Genomic DNA, 15,686 nt, shown 5'->3' on the forward strand with positions numbered 1-15,686 from the left:
TGTAGTGATATCTAAAACATACTTACTTCAAAGATATTTTGTAGCATGAGGTTTACAGGCTTTGTAACCACCATTTTCAGCAAACTAACACAAGAACAGAAAACCAAACACTGCATGCTCTCACTCATAAGTGGGAGTTGAACAATGAGAACACATAGACCCAGGGAGGGGAACACCACACACCAGGGCTGTCAATGGGTGGGGGCCAAGGCGAGGGATAGCATTAGGAGAAACACCTAATGTAGATGACAGGTTGATGGGTGCAGCAAACCACCATGGTGTGTGTATACCTATGTAACAAACCTGCACGTTCTGCACATGTATCCCAGAACTTAAAGTATAATAATAATAAAAGTGTTACTTCAATGAATCAATGTAATATATGAAGTGTGACTACACCTATGTTTAAAAGATAATTTTAAGAATGTTACTTATGAGTTGCATTAATAAATAGTATTAATTCAATCAATAAAAGTGTTTACCAATGTCTAAAGTATGTATGTGTTTAAACATACTTCCTTAATAAAAACTTTTTCTTATCTATGTTACTTCTTTGTTGTGAAGAGGGTTATGTCAGTTAATACATATTATGTATGTAGTGAAGTGTTTGTAGATACATTTAAAATGATTCTAATAATTTTCTTAAAACTGATGCTAACAGTGTGAATTCAGTGAGTATAAGTGGCAAGCAAACCATAATGTATGTAATAAAGTGTTTAAAGATATTCCTTTAAAATATTTTTAAAAACCATCTGCCCGCCTCGACTTCCCAAAGTGCTGGGATTATAGGCATGAGCCACCACGCCCAGCCTATTTCTTTTTAAGAGTATTCACTGTTGCATACATAAATGCTACTGATTTTTATATGTTGATTTTGTATCCCTAACTTTACTGATTCATTTATCAGTTCTAACCAATTTTTTCGTAGAATATTTAGGGTTTTCTAAATACAAGATCATGTTGTTTGAAAATGAGGATAATTTGACTTCTTGCTTTCCAGTTTACATGCTCTTTAATTCTGTTTCTTTTGCTTGATTGGTCTGATAGGACTTCTAATATTATATTAAATAAAAGTGGTGAAAGTGGGTATCCTTGTTTTGTTCCAAAGCTTAGAGAAAACAGTTTCAATTTTTTCCAGTTTGCAGTTAGATGTGGGTTTGTCATATTTAGTCTTTTATTTCATTGAAGTACATTTCTTCTCTACACAGTTTGTTGAATGTTTTCCTATAAAGTTGGATTTTAATTATACTGTATTTACTATATACTATATTTATTTTACTATGAAGTTGAATGAATGCTTTTTAAACATGAATTGAAATAATAATATGGTTTTGGTTTTGGTTCTGTTAATGTGATATATGAGATTTTATTGATTCATGTATGTTGAATCATGCTTGCATCCCTGGAATGAATCCTATTTAATCATGGTGAATGATCTTTTCAATCCTAATGAGGATTTTCTAGTATTTTGTTGAGCACATTTTTGTCTATGTTCATTGAAGATATTGTCCTGCCTGTAGTTTGTTATTGTTATATCCTTATCTGGGTTTAATATCAGGCAAATGCTATCTCACAGAATGTGTCTGGAAGTATTCCCTCCTTTTTATTTTATTTATTTATTTTTGAGACGGAGTCTCGCTCTGTTGCCCAGGCTGGAGTGCAGTGGTGTGATCTCGGCTCACTGCAAGCTTCGGCCCCTGGGTTCATGCCATTCTCCTGCCTCAGACTCCCAAGTAGCTGGGACTACAGGCCACCACTCCTGGCTAATTTTTTGTATTTATTTTTCTTAGTAGAGACAGGGTTTCCACCGTGTTAGCCAGGATGGTCTCGATCTCCTGACCTCATCATACACCTGCCTCGGCCTCCCAAAGTGCCAGGATTACAGGCGTGAGCCACCGCGCCCGGCCTCTTTTTAATTTTTTTTTTTTAAGAATTTGAATAGAATTGGTGTCAGTTCCTTTTTAACCATTTGGTAGAATTCATCATTGAAGCCAGATCCTTGGCTTTTTGCTGATGAGGGACTTGTTATAATGCCTTAAATCTCATTACTCTGACTGTTTTTTTTCAAATTTTCTATTTCTTCATGGATCAGTCTTGGTAGGTTGTTTGTGTGCAGGAATTTACGCACTTCTTCCAGGTCTTCCAATTTGTGGGTATACAGTTGTTCATAATAGTTTTTAATAATTATTTGCATTTTTGTGGTATCAGTTGTTATGTCTCCTTTTTCATTTCTGATTTTATTTCTTTGGGTCTTCTATCCTTTTTTAGTCTAGCTAAAGATTTGTCTCTTTTCTTTAACTGTTCAAATCCTCAACTTTTTGTTTCATTGGTCATTTGTATACCTTCTTAGTCTCACTTTATTGATTTTTCCTCTGATCTTTATTATTTCTTTCCTTCTACTAAATTTGGATTTAGTTTGTTTTTGCTTTTCTAGTTACTTTAGTATATTGTTATGTTGTTTATATAAAACCTTTCTGTTTTTTTAAATGTAGGCACTTATTGCAACAAACTTCCCTCTCATCACTGCTTTTGTTATATTCTTCAGTTTTTTGGTATATTGCATTTCTATTTTTGTTTCCAAACATTTTTAAATTTTCTTCTTCACTGAACCACTGAATATTCAGAAGCATGTTCTTTAATTTCCATGTGTTTGTGTAGTTTCCAAGGTTCCTCTTGTTATTGTTGTCAAGTTTTTTCTCTTGTGGTTAAAAAAATATATAATTTTGACTTTTTTTGCATTTGTTGAGGATTATTTTGTAGCCTAACATATAAGCCTGGAGAATGTTTCACATGCTGATGAGAATTATATGTACTCTGAAGCAACTGACTGACATGTTCTATAAATGTCAGTTAGGCTCATTTGGTCAAGTGTGTAGCTTAACTCCAATTTTGTGGTTGTTGTTGATTTACTGTCAGAATGAGCTGTTCTTTCCTCAGAGTGCTGAAGTATCCTACTATTAATATATTGCAGTTTTCTTTCTGTTTAGATCTATTAATGTTTGCTTTATGTAATCAGGTGCTCTTGTTTTGAGTATATATTTATAATTGTTATATTTTCTTGCTAGATTGACTCCCTTTTTAAACAGGGAAAAAAAGTTTTTTAATTACAAACTCAATTCATTTGGTGTATTCCAAAGGTGCCATACTTTTCTTCATTTATCAGTGAGAGAAGTTAGAAATTAACTTCCCCAAAAAATCAGCAAATGGCAAACAAATGTCCTTGAAAGTCACAATCACACATAGTGTGTCCTAGAAAAGAGGAGGGGCAAGACAGGCTCCACCCACTTTCATGAGTTTCATCCAATACTGGATCTACTCCAGGGTGGAAAGAAAAGGCAACTTTCAAAAAGGAGCGTGTTACTAAATGAGGCATTTACTCTACTCCTTCCTAAGAGCACCAGATGAGGAACATGTTTTCTAAACTAGATCTTGGAAGTGGAAGGTGGAATCAATCCATCCTCCTCCCCTTAAGGGCTATCCACTGGTTAATGAATTTAAAAAAACAAGACTAAAAAACAAACCCCACACCCATCCTCAAAAAAAAAGAGGAGAAAAAAAAAACCCCAAAACACTAAGATGTCCCAGATTACTCTCCAGAGTGGAACCAGGGAGCAGCTTCAACAATTCCAGTTAGTCTGTATGCCTTGCTTTTAAACAAACAAAAAAATTCTTTTTTCAAGCTATAAAACAAAAACTAGTACTAATCACTTTTCTGACAATACACAATTACTCAAAGTCACCCAGTCCTGGGAGGGGGAAGGGGCCATAGCTATGGCCTTGTCTCACGTGAGTGTATGTGGGTAGGTGCAGGGCATTTGCCATTATTGCAAAACTGAACTTTAATTTTTAATCTTTAGTTTGATTTAAACACTGCTTTTAGTATGATGCCAACAACAGCTGGGCAGAAAGGGCTCTGGAGAGATGTTCATAGCAGCACACACCTGCGGCTCTTCTTTGGTTCTGGAGGCTCCAGGGCAGCCAATATTGCTTCGTCAAATACATTCTTTAGGCCTTTCTGTGTGAGTGCAGAACACTCCACATACCTTACAGCCTTCAGGTCATGGACCAGCTTTTCAGCAATCTCTGGAGTGATAGGCTTCTGTTTGTTCTTCGAAAGTTTCTCAATAGTAGAGGGGTCATCTCTGAGGCCAATGTGGATCCCAACAAGCAAAAAAGGAGTCTTTGGACAGTGGCGAGTTATCTCAGGTACCCACTTTTCTTTCGCATTTTCAAATGAAAGTGGAGAGACTACTGAAAAACAGACTAGAAATACATCTGTCTGTGGATAACTCAGTGGTAGTAATCTGTCATAATCCTCTTGCCCTGCAGTATCAAAAAGCCCAAGAGTATATGGGTCTCCACCAATCATAACTGACTGCATAATTGTCAAAAACAGTTGGCACATGTTCTGATGGAAATGTGTTTGTTGTGTAGGATATCAGGAGACTTGTTTTACCAACAGCATCATCGTCCACAACAACACACCTAATTGTCTGTATTGCTGAAATAGTTTTGTATTCACCTTAAATATTTAAAATCTGATGTTGACCTCAGCTTCTCCACTGGGGTGTTTGAAATTGACCCCTTTATCATTACATAGTGACCTTCTTTATCTTTTTACATTTTACTTGTGGTCTATTTTATATGATATAAATATTGCTACTCCTGCTCCTTTTTGGTTTCCATTAGCACGGAATTTTTTCTCATCCTGTCATTTTCAGTTTATACGTGTCTTTTATTTGATGAAATGGGTTCATTGAAGGCAGTGTGTGTATGAATCTTGTTTCTTTATTCATTCATCCACTCAATGTCTTTCAATTGAAGAAATGAATTCATTCTTTTGATAAATAAGTACTATTGTCATCTTGTATCTTTGTTGTTTTGTAACTCCTCTCTTTCTCACTGTCTCTTCTTTGTGGTTAATTTTCTATGGTACTGTGTTTTAATTTGTTGCTTTTTATTTTCAGTATATTTATTAGAACATTTGGTTCTGTGATTATGAAGATTACAAAAATATCTTAAAGTGAAGACTTTAATCACAATATAAACAAAGAAAAAAACTAAGAAAGCTCTACACTTCCCCACATTTTGAATTTCATTGTGTCACTTTATGTATCTTTGTATTTCTGCTCTCTTAACAGGTTCTGTAGATACTTTCGTTTTTGATAGATTTGTCATTTAGTCATCATACTAAAATGATAAGTGGACTGCATACTACAGTTACAATTACAAAATTTTGAGTTTGTCTGTGGGCTTATTATTATCACTGGTTTTTATAACTTTAGATGTTTTCTTTTTTGCACATTTGTGTTTTTCTCTTTCAGACTGAAGAAGTTTCTTTGGCATTTCTTGTCAGAGGGGTCTGATGGGATGCATTCTCTTAACTTTTGTTTGTCTGAGAAAGACTATCTCCCCTTCATGTTTGAAGGATAGCTTTGCTGGGTACAGTATTCGCAGTTGACAATTTTAGTCTTTCAGTACTTTACATATACTCCCACTCTCTCCTGGGTTGGACAGTTGCCATTTAGAAGACTGTTGCCAGTCAGATTAGAGTTCATTTATATTATTCACTTATTTTCCCTTGCTGCTTTTTGTATTTTATTTGTCTTAGGCCTTTGAGGGTTTTGTTATCCTATGTCCTAGGGTAATCTTATTTGGCTTTACTCTCTCTGGTGATCTCGGACCTTCTTATACTTATACTTGGAGATTTATATCTTTCTCAAATTTTGGAAAGTTTTCTGTTATTATTTCTTTGAACAGACTTTCATTTTTTTCCTCTTTTTCTTTTTTGAGAAGGAGTCTCACTCTGTCACCCAGGCTGGAGTGCAGAGGCATGATCTCAGCTCACTGCAACTTCTGACTCCCAAGTTCAAGCAATTATTTTGCCTCAGCTTCCTAAGTGGCTGGGATTACAGCTGCACACCACGACACCTGGCTAATTTTTATAATTTTAATAGAGACAAGGTTTCACCACGTTGGTCAGGCTGGTCTCGAACTCTTGACCTTCAGTGATCCACCTGTCTCAGCCTCCCAAAATGCTGGGATTACAGGCATGAGCCACTGCACCCTGCCTCTTTGAATAAACTTCTATTCCTTGCTTTTGCTCAGCTTCCTCTTGAATATTAGTAATTCTTAGATTTACTATTTTGATGTGATTGTCTATATCTTATAGGCATTCTTCACCACTTTTCATTCTTTTCTTTTATCTCATCTGTGTATTTTCCATCAGCCTGTCTTTAAGCTCACTGATTTCTTTCTCTGCTTAATTCATCTGCCATTGAGAGCCTCTCATGAATTGTTGTTCAGCCGATATACTTCTTAGTTTTAGGATTTCCATTTGATGTTTTTAAAAAATAATTTCAATCTTTTCCTTAAATTTCTCTGATACATTTCTGAATTGCTTTTCTGTATTATTTTGTGAGTTTCCTTAAAAATATTATTTTGGGGGCTGGGCGCAGTGGCTCACGCCATAATCCCAGCACTTTGGGAGGCTGAGGGCAGATCACGAGGTCAGGAGTTTGAGACCAGCCTTGCTAACATGGTGAAACCCCATCTCTACTAAAAAAATACTAAAGTTAGCTGGGTGTGGTGGTGGGTGCCTGTAATCCCAGGTACTCGGGAGGCTGAGGGAGGAGAATCATTTGAACCCAGGAGGCAGAGGTTGCAGTGAGCCGAGATCATGCCATTGCACTCCAGCCTGGGTGACAAGAGCAAGACTCCATCTAAAAATATATATATACTATTTTGGATTCTTGACCAGAGAGCCTAACTATCACTGTTTAGTTAGTGTTGGCCAGTGGCTTCTTGCTTTGTCCACTCAGGAAGATTATGGTTTTTTTGTCTGCTTTTTTCTCTTATGAATGTACATCTATGTGTCTGCATTAAAGGATTAGTTATTCATTCAAATCTTCTCTATCTGGCTTGTTTTATTTTTTATTGGGTGTGTTTGTTAGAGATTGTTTGTAATTTACCTTGAATATCCTTTTTGCTATGTCACTACCTCCTTTTTGACACTAGATGGCACCTTAATCCCAGATTTGCCTCAGCTCTAGCAACCATTCAGAGCACTTCTTGTGCCAGATGAGGGTGGTCCTAAAGGGAATACCAGGGAAGCTTGGCAAGGCTAGCTAGGAATTTGTGATCTGAGAATCTATGAAACATAGCTCCTACAGCATGGTATTACCGAACAGCCACTGTGATTTGGCATCTCCTCTGGCTAAATAGCTAAATTTCCCAGGCTAGGGATACTAGTTACCTAATCTCTTTGTTTCTGGGTGTCCTCAGGAGTTTTTCCTCCCTTAAGGTACTGGCTATACTTCTTGTGGGTGTCTTCTGTCTGGAATCCCAAGATGGCGAGAAAGCTGGTTGTCTTCCTTAATCTTCTTTTGCTTCATCTTTTTTTTTTTTTTTTTTGGTCTAGTAAACTTTAATAGGTGAAAACTTTTTTGCACACTTGGTGTCTGGCAGATTTGTGCTAGGATGTCAGGAATATAAAAGTCTTACTTTTTTATATCTGCATGGATTTTTTCACTTCTCCATTACTTCAGTAACTATCTTATTTGCATATTTAAGTTCTGTGATATTGTTGATGATAATCTTGGTGGCTTTGAATCTGTTTAAGGTTTTCTGTCAGTCAGGAAGTGGAAACCAGCTTGCTTCTACTCAGCCTTTTTGGTGATGTCACTGTCCTTACGAATTTTGAAAGCTTTACTGTGAAGGGTGTTATATAAGTAACATGTAGTAAGGTATTTGTAGACACATACTTAAAATATATTTCTTTTTTTTTTTTTTTAATTGAGATGGAGTCTCGCTCTGTCACCCAGGCTGGAGTGCAGTGGCGTGATCTCGGCTCACTGCAAGCTCCGCCTCCCGGGTTCATGCCATTCTCCTGCCTCAGCCTCCCGAGTAGCTGGGACTACAGGTGCCCGCCACCAGGCCTGGCTAATTTTTTTGTATTTTTTAGTAGAGATGGGGTTTCACTGTGTTAGCCAGGATGGTCTCGATCTCCTGACCTCATGATCCACCTGCCTCAGCCTCCCAAAGTGCTGGGATTACAGGCGTGAGCCATCGCACCCAGCCCTTAAAAGATATTTCTAAGATGTTGTTGATAAAATGAATTTGTAAATGTATTAATTTAGTGATTTCAAGTGTTTACCCAATTGCAAATATATAATAAAATGTTTAAATATGTTTCTTTAAAGAAGTTCCTTACTATACATCTTAAAATCTTTGTTGTGAAGAGTGTTCTTTTAATAAGTGGATATGTAGTGTGAGGTTGTAGACACTTACATTAAAGATAATTCTAATAATGCTATTTATTAGATGAGTTGGTAACTATGTTAACTCATTGAATGCAAGTGCTTACCACATGATAAAGCATGCAATAATGTGTTTAAACATGTTTTAAAAGATGCTTTTGTTATTCATTTTAAGAGCTTTGTAATGAAGAGTGTTATTTCAGTGAGTGGATGTAATACTATGCAGGGAATAGTTAGTAGACACATGCCTAAAAGATGATCTAAGTATATCATTGATAAAATGAGTTGGTGACTATGTTAATTCAGTGAATGCAAGCAAATATTACCAAACTGGAATGTATGTAATAAAGTGTTTAAACATGGTTCTTTAAAGAGTTTTCTTATCACACATTTTATTTTATATATATATATATATACACATATATATGTATATATATTTTGAGATGGAGTCTCACTCAGCCACCCAGGCAGGAGTGCAAAGGTGCAATCTTGGCTCACTGCAACTTCCTCTGCCCCCCAGGTTCAAGTGATTCTCCTGCCTCAGCCTCCTGAGTAGCTGGGACTACAGGTGGGTGCCATCAGGCCCAGCTAATCTTCTTTGTACTTTTAGTAGAGACAGGGTTTCACCATATTGGCCAGGCTAGTCTCGAACTCCTGACCTCAGGTGATCTTCCCACCTCAGCCTCCCAGAGTGCTGGGATTACAGGTGTGAGCCACGGTGCCCGGCTTCTTTCCATGCATTTTAAAAGCTTTGTTCTGAAAATTGTTACATCAGTGAGTGAATGTGGCTCACTGTAAAGTGTTCATAAGCATATGCTTAAAAGATGATTCTAAAAACGTTACTGATTAGTTGATAATAGTGTTAATTCAATGAATATACTAATTAAATGCAAGTGTTTACCAATTTGTAAAGTATGTAACGAAGTCCTTAAACATGCTTATAGATTTTTTAAATTATGCATTTAAAAATCTTTCTTGTGAAGAGCGTTATATTAGAGAGTACATCTAATATTTCACTACATACACCTACTCACTAGGTTTGCAGGCACATGTTCAGAAGATAAAACTGATAATGTCACTTAAAATATATGTTGTTAACTGGATTAATTCAGGGAATTTAAGTGTTTAATAAGCTATCATGTATGTCTAAAGCGTTTAAGCATTTTTTTTTTTTTTTTGTGAGACAGAGTCTCACTCTGTCACCCAGGCTGGAGTGCAGTGTGCGATCATGGCTAGCAGCAGCCTCTGCCTCTTGGATTCAAGCAATTCTCCTGCCTCAGCCTCCTATAGATGGGACTATAGGTGACCGCTACTACACCCCACTAATTTTTGTATTTTTAATAGAGATGGGGTTTCACCACGTTGGCCAGGATGGTCTGAAATTTCTGACCTGAGGTGATCTGCCCCACCTCGGTCTCCCAAAGTGTTAGGATTACAGGTGTGAGCCACCCTACCACGGCCAGCCATGCATATTTTTTTAAAGATGTTTCTTACCATTGCATTTTGGGTAAGAAACATTCTACGGCAAAAAGCTTTTATTTTAATGAGTGGATCTAATGTATGTAATATATGTAGTGAGATGTTTATATGTTGAAAGATAAATCTAAGAATGCTACTTAAAAGATGTGTTGTTAACTGTATTCAGTAAATTTAAGTGTTTACCAAGCTGTATAGTATGTAAAATGTGTTTAAATATGCTTCTTTAAAAATATTTGTTATCAGAGAGGGTGATGTCAGCAAGTTGTTAGAAGAGAAACTATCTCACTCTACTTGCTTCCATAAAAATTCAGCTAACAATTTTCCACAGATTAGAACACCTTTGTAAATATCTCAGAACGTGGGAGTGAATCTGAGACATCTTCTCGAACTACAGACCAAGAGCCACACATAAAGTGTACGAGGAATGATTTCACTTCGACCAAGTTGCTCCTCTCCCCAAATTGCACAGTGATACACACAGTGTTTTCCAGTAACCATGTTATTTTTTTCAGAGGGAAAAAAATTGGAGGTGAATATTTAGCTATCCTATTATTCTGGGACCATTCACAGGAGATACTATCTTGTCTCACCTCATGGGACATATTGGAGGGTATTAGAGGAGCTGGTCCTACCCTAGCCTACCTTTTTGTCCAGCCCAGTACCACCTTATCTCACCAATACTCACACTGACCCCAGGGCATCCTGAAGGCTCAGATCTAGCCTTTCTTCCTCTTTGCAGAAAGACCTTTCTCTACCCAGATATACAGGGACATCATTTTATACACTTACCTTAGGTGTTCTAAGGAAAAGCACCTACCCTGATTGACACATCTGTGAAAGTAAACAACTCTCCCAGTGGAAGGTGACAGAATTCGGGCTGCTCTGATTAAAATTCTCTGGCTTAGTGCTTGCTGTAGGTGTAGGGTCACCTAGAAATTGCAGGGAAAGATTACTGTTGCCTTTTTGGTTCCCTTCCCTGCCAGTAGGTGAAAAACTAGCCCTATGGCCTTTAGTACAACTATAAGCGCGACTGTGTGTGTGTGTGTGTCTGTGTGTGTTTGCATTATGTTTATTACATCCATATTTATACAAATATGTATTTATGTATGTATGCATAAACGTATATTTTTGTGTTATTACATATAAGATCTATATTTTGTTATTTATAATCTATATGAATTTTTTCTTGCTTGCATGCAAAGGCACCACCACAAACTGGCAGACAGTGCTACAATGTTGTATGTATAAATATTTATATTTTGATTTCTATTTATTTATATGTTGATGATATATTTGTAAATGTTTCCTATTTCATTTAAAATGTATGCATTTATGTGTATGTATATATTAATTTCCAGTTATGGTTTTACTTGTGCCCTGTATGCTTAAACATTCCAGACTGATTAATTGTGCTACATTGTTTCCTGAGACTACAGATTCCAAAACACCGAGATCCTGCTGAGGCTTTTTCTGGTCTAAGTGGGAAGATGCGGCTATACATTGGACTTCACGTGTCAGGGCCATCTCTTCCCTTGGCATTTAGAAAAAGTTCACTTCTCCTATAGGAGGGAGTAGAGAAAGTTGGCTGACTGTTTCAGGGCAAACGAAGGAACCAAATGTCTATGGAACCTGGCAATATTAGGCAGTCTTCCATTCAAGTCCTATTTGGACACTGTCTCTCTGAGATTTTTTTTTTTATATATATAAAACATTTCAAATTTATTAACCATGAAATGCAACTTTCAAGAATGTTTTGGGAAAAAATGAAAAGAATAAGACCACATTTAAAATGTATTTCAATTTGAAAAATACAATTGCATGGTATTACGGACAGGTATACCTAAGAAACTGATTAAAGTACATGAAAATGTACCAAAATTAAGTATTTCAACTTATTTTTAATGTTTACAGACATTATATAGTTTAATTTTAACATAATTTAATATACAAATATGCTGTCTTACTTTCGAAATAATTTTACTATTTTATGGCATGCATATAATTTATTCTCAATTCCAACTGCATGATTTATTCTTTTCCTACCTTTCACAGTGATTATTTTCATGGTAGAAATAGGAGTAACTTTATCGTTTGCTTTATAATCAAAATATTTATGCCTTTCTAAGTTCTAAATGAACCATTTCACAGCAAAATATGTCTTTAATGCTATTTTATTTTATTTTATTTTTATTTTTTATTATACTTTAAGTTCTAGGGTACATGTGCATAACGTGCAGGTTTGTTACATATGTATATATGTGCCATGTTGGTGTGCTGCACCCATCAACTCGTCAGCACCCATCAATTCATCATTTATATCAGGTATAACTCCCCAATGCAATCCCTCCCCCCTCCCCCCTCCCCATGATAGGCCCCAGTGTGTGATGTTCCCCTTCCCGAGTCCAAGTGAGCTCATTGTTCAGTTCCCACCTATGAGTGAGAACATGCGGTGTTTGGTTTTCTCTTCTTGTGATAGTTTGCTAGGAAACCATCATTCTGAGATTTTAAGAACAGAAAAGCTCTCAGAGCCTTCCTGCCACGGTGCTCGCACCTCACTGCTCCAACCTCTGGGGTGCATTCCATCCTTTCAGCCTGCGACTAGCAGAGAAAAGAAATTACATATTTTCTTGCTCCATACACACTTTGTGCCAAGCAAAAAAATTAAATTTTAATCATGAGGGAAACTGTGCACATCCAAGCCAGTCACTGTGGCAACCAGATTGGTGCCAAGTTCTGGGAGGTGATCAGTGATGAACATGCCACCAGCACCTACCACAGGGACAGCAACCTGCAGCTGGACCGCATCTCCGTGTACTACAATGAAGCCACAGGTGGCAAATATGTTCCTCGTGCCATCCTGGTGGATGCAGAACCTGGGACTATGGACTCTGTTTACTCAGGTCATTTTGGCCAGATCTTTAGACCAGACAACTTTCTTTTTGATCCGTCTGGGGCAGGCAACAACTGGGCCAAAGGCCACTACACACAGGGAGCCAAGCTGGTTTATTCGTTCCTGGATGTGGTATGGAAGGAGGTGGAGAGCTTTGACTGCCTGCCTGCGGGGCTTCCAGCTGACCCACTCACTTGGCTGGGACACAGGCTCTGGAATCGGCACTCTCCTTATCAGCAAGATCCAAGAAGAGTATCCTGACTGCTTCATGAACACCTTCAGTGTGGTACCTTCATACAAGGTATATGACACTGTGGTCGAGCCCTACATTTCTCCATCCATCAGTTGGTAGAAAACACCGATGAGACCTATTGCATTGATAATGAGGCCCTCTAGGATATCTGCTTCCACACTCTGAAGCTGACCACACCAACCTACTGGGATCTGAACTACCTCGTCTCAGCCACCATAAGAGGTGTCACTGCCTGCCTCCACTTCCCTGGCCAGCTCAGTGCTGACCTCCACAAGTTGGCAGTCAATATGTTTCCCTTCCCATGTCTCGATTTCTTTATGCCTGCCTTTGCCCCTTTCACCAGCTGTGGAAGCCAGCAGTAGCAAGCTCTCACAGTGCCCAAACTCACCCAGCAGGTCTTCGATGCCAAAAACATGATGGCTGCCTGTGACCCCCGCCACAGCTGATACCTCACCATGGCTGCTGTCTCCCATGGTCGGATGTCCATGAAGGAGGTCGATGAGCAGATGCTCAATGTGCAGAACAAGAACAGCAGCTACTTTGTGGAATGGATCCCCAACAACATCAAGACAGCTGTCTGTGACAGCCACCTCATGGCCTCAAGATGGCTGTCATCTTCATCAGCAACAGCACTGGCATCCAGGAGCTCTTCAAGCTCATCTCGGAGCAGTTCACTGCCATGTTCCACCAGAAGGCCTTCCTCCACTGGTACACAGGCAAGGGCATGGATGAGATGGAGTTCACTGAGGCTGAGAGCAACATGAACGACCTCATCACTGAGTATCAGCAGTATCAGGATGCTACCACAGAAGAGGAGGAGGATTTCAGTAAGGAGGCTGAAGAAGAGGCCTAAGGCAGAGGCCCCCCCATCACCCCAGGCTTCTCAGTTCCCCTTAGTTGTCTTACTCAACTGCCCCTTTCCTCTCCCTCAGAATTTGTGTTTGCTGTTTCTATCTTGTGTTTTGTTCTTTTCTCTGCTGGGGGGTCTAGAATGGTGCCTGGCACATAGTAGGTGCTCAATAAACACTTGTTTGTTGAAAAAAAAAAAAAGAACAGAAAAGATGCAGAAGTTTTTTGGCTTATATGGCCATACACTTCTCAGAATACCCTTGTGACCTAAAGGTTGGTCGGACACTGACCAGCGCTTCTGAACCAGGGCTACATGCCTGGCTCAGAAACTCCAGGCCCTCTGTAGCTTTCTGGCTTGTGCATGCGCAGTTCTTATCTGCCATGATGGACTCATCTCACCTACTCCAGTTTGAGCACAGGCATCATTCATTCACCTGGGGTGGCAAGGTCCAACAGTCTGTCTCTAACCTAGTTTTCTTTTTCTAACACCTACTTTGGCATCCAGAAGTGTTTGTCAAGCCAGACATCTGTATTTCTTGCTTCTGAAACTTGTGGAGGAGGCCTCAGACACCTGGTTTTTCGGGTGTTTCTGATTCAGAGATTCTTTAGTACTGCCCTGTAGGGTTCTCTAGAATCAGCTGGAAACAGCCAGAATAGAATTACTTAAGCCTTTGGCTTCTGGGGCCATTTTCCTGGCTCTGAAAAAGCTCCCAGTGTCTTGCATTTCAGTTCAACCCTGGCCTGGTGTTGCTCTGGCCTGATACCATCTTATCCCAGCACGTCCTCGGGTCTCGACCTAGCCTTTCCAACTCTCTGTGAAAAGCTCTTCCTCCACAGAGGGAAGTGTCATACTGGGACACCATTGGATGCACCCACCTCAGGTGTTCCAAAGAAGGGCACCTATCCTGATCAAGAGGTTGTCTAGAAGCGGACAGTTCTCCCACTGTTGGGTGATGCTGCTTGGGCTGGATCTGGTTTAAGTCTCTGGCCTGGTGTTTGCCATTAGCGTAGGGTCACATGAAACCTGCATGGAAAGACTTCTGTGTCTTTCTGGCTTCTTTTATTGCCAACAGGTGATGAGACAATCTTATGGCATCTAGTTTAGATGTAAGTGCATCTGTGTGCATTTCAGTGTGTCTGTGTATTTCTCTGCACTATATGTATTTTATACATATGTTTTATATACACACATACGTTTATTATGTATATATCTGTCATTATAGGTAATATCTATGTTTATTTTTAAATATATATTTATGAAAAAATATGTTTTTATTTCTCTTGTATGGAGAAATACCACCACCAACTGGCAGACCAGTCTACAACACTGTACATATAAATAGCTCTATTTTAATTTTACTCATTTATGCGTTGTGTATATTCATATATGGTACCTATTTATACACAAAAATATATGCATTTATGTGTGCGTATATACATTTATTTGTCATTTTATCTTTGCTTGTGTGTCATGTATGGGTGAAACACTTTAGACTGACCAATTATGCTATACCGTTTCTTGAGATCAGTGACTTCAAAACACTGAAATCTCACTGAGTGCTGTTTTCTCAGTCGTATAAAAGATGTAGCTGTTTATTTGACTTCAGATGTGAAGGCCATGTCATCCTTTGCCATTTGAGAGAAATTCTCCTCCTGCCCTAGGAGAGCAAAGAGAGAACTGACTGGCTGTTTCACGTCAAATAAGAAAGCCAAAAGCCTATGGGACGTGGTAGTTCTTTTATTTCAAGTCCTGTTTGGTCACTACCTCTCTGAGCTTCTAAGAACAAGAGAGATGGGGTATTTTTTGGCTTACGTGGCCATACACTTCTTAGCCTAGCCTTAGTGACCCCACAGCTAGATAGAAAGCTAACATTGCTTTTGGCCCAAGACCACATGCATAGTCTAGGGCCTCAGAGCTTTCCTTAGGTTCCTGAATTACACACAAAGACAACTCATA

At 38.6% G+C, this 15,686-nt stretch overlaps 2 pseudogenes; one reads left to right on the forward strand and one right to left on the reverse strand.

Moving 5' to 3' along the window:
- Nucleotides 1-3,917: 3,917 nt before the first annotated feature.
- LOC111555729 lies at nt 3,918-10,438 on the reverse strand (annotated as a pseudogene).
- A 1,973-nt stretch (nt 10,439-12,411) lies between these two features.
- On the forward strand, nt 12,412-13,733 carry LOC111555712 (annotated as a pseudogene).
- Nucleotides 13,734-15,686: the final 1,953 nt, after the last annotated feature.

The sequence above is a fragment of the Piliocolobus tephrosceles genome, chromosome 8, assembly GCF_002776525.5.
Source record: "Piliocolobus tephrosceles isolate RC106 chromosome 8, ASM277652v3, whole genome shotgun sequence".
NCBI lineage: Eukaryota > Metazoa > Chordata > Mammalia > Primates > Cercopithecidae > Piliocolobus > Piliocolobus tephrosceles.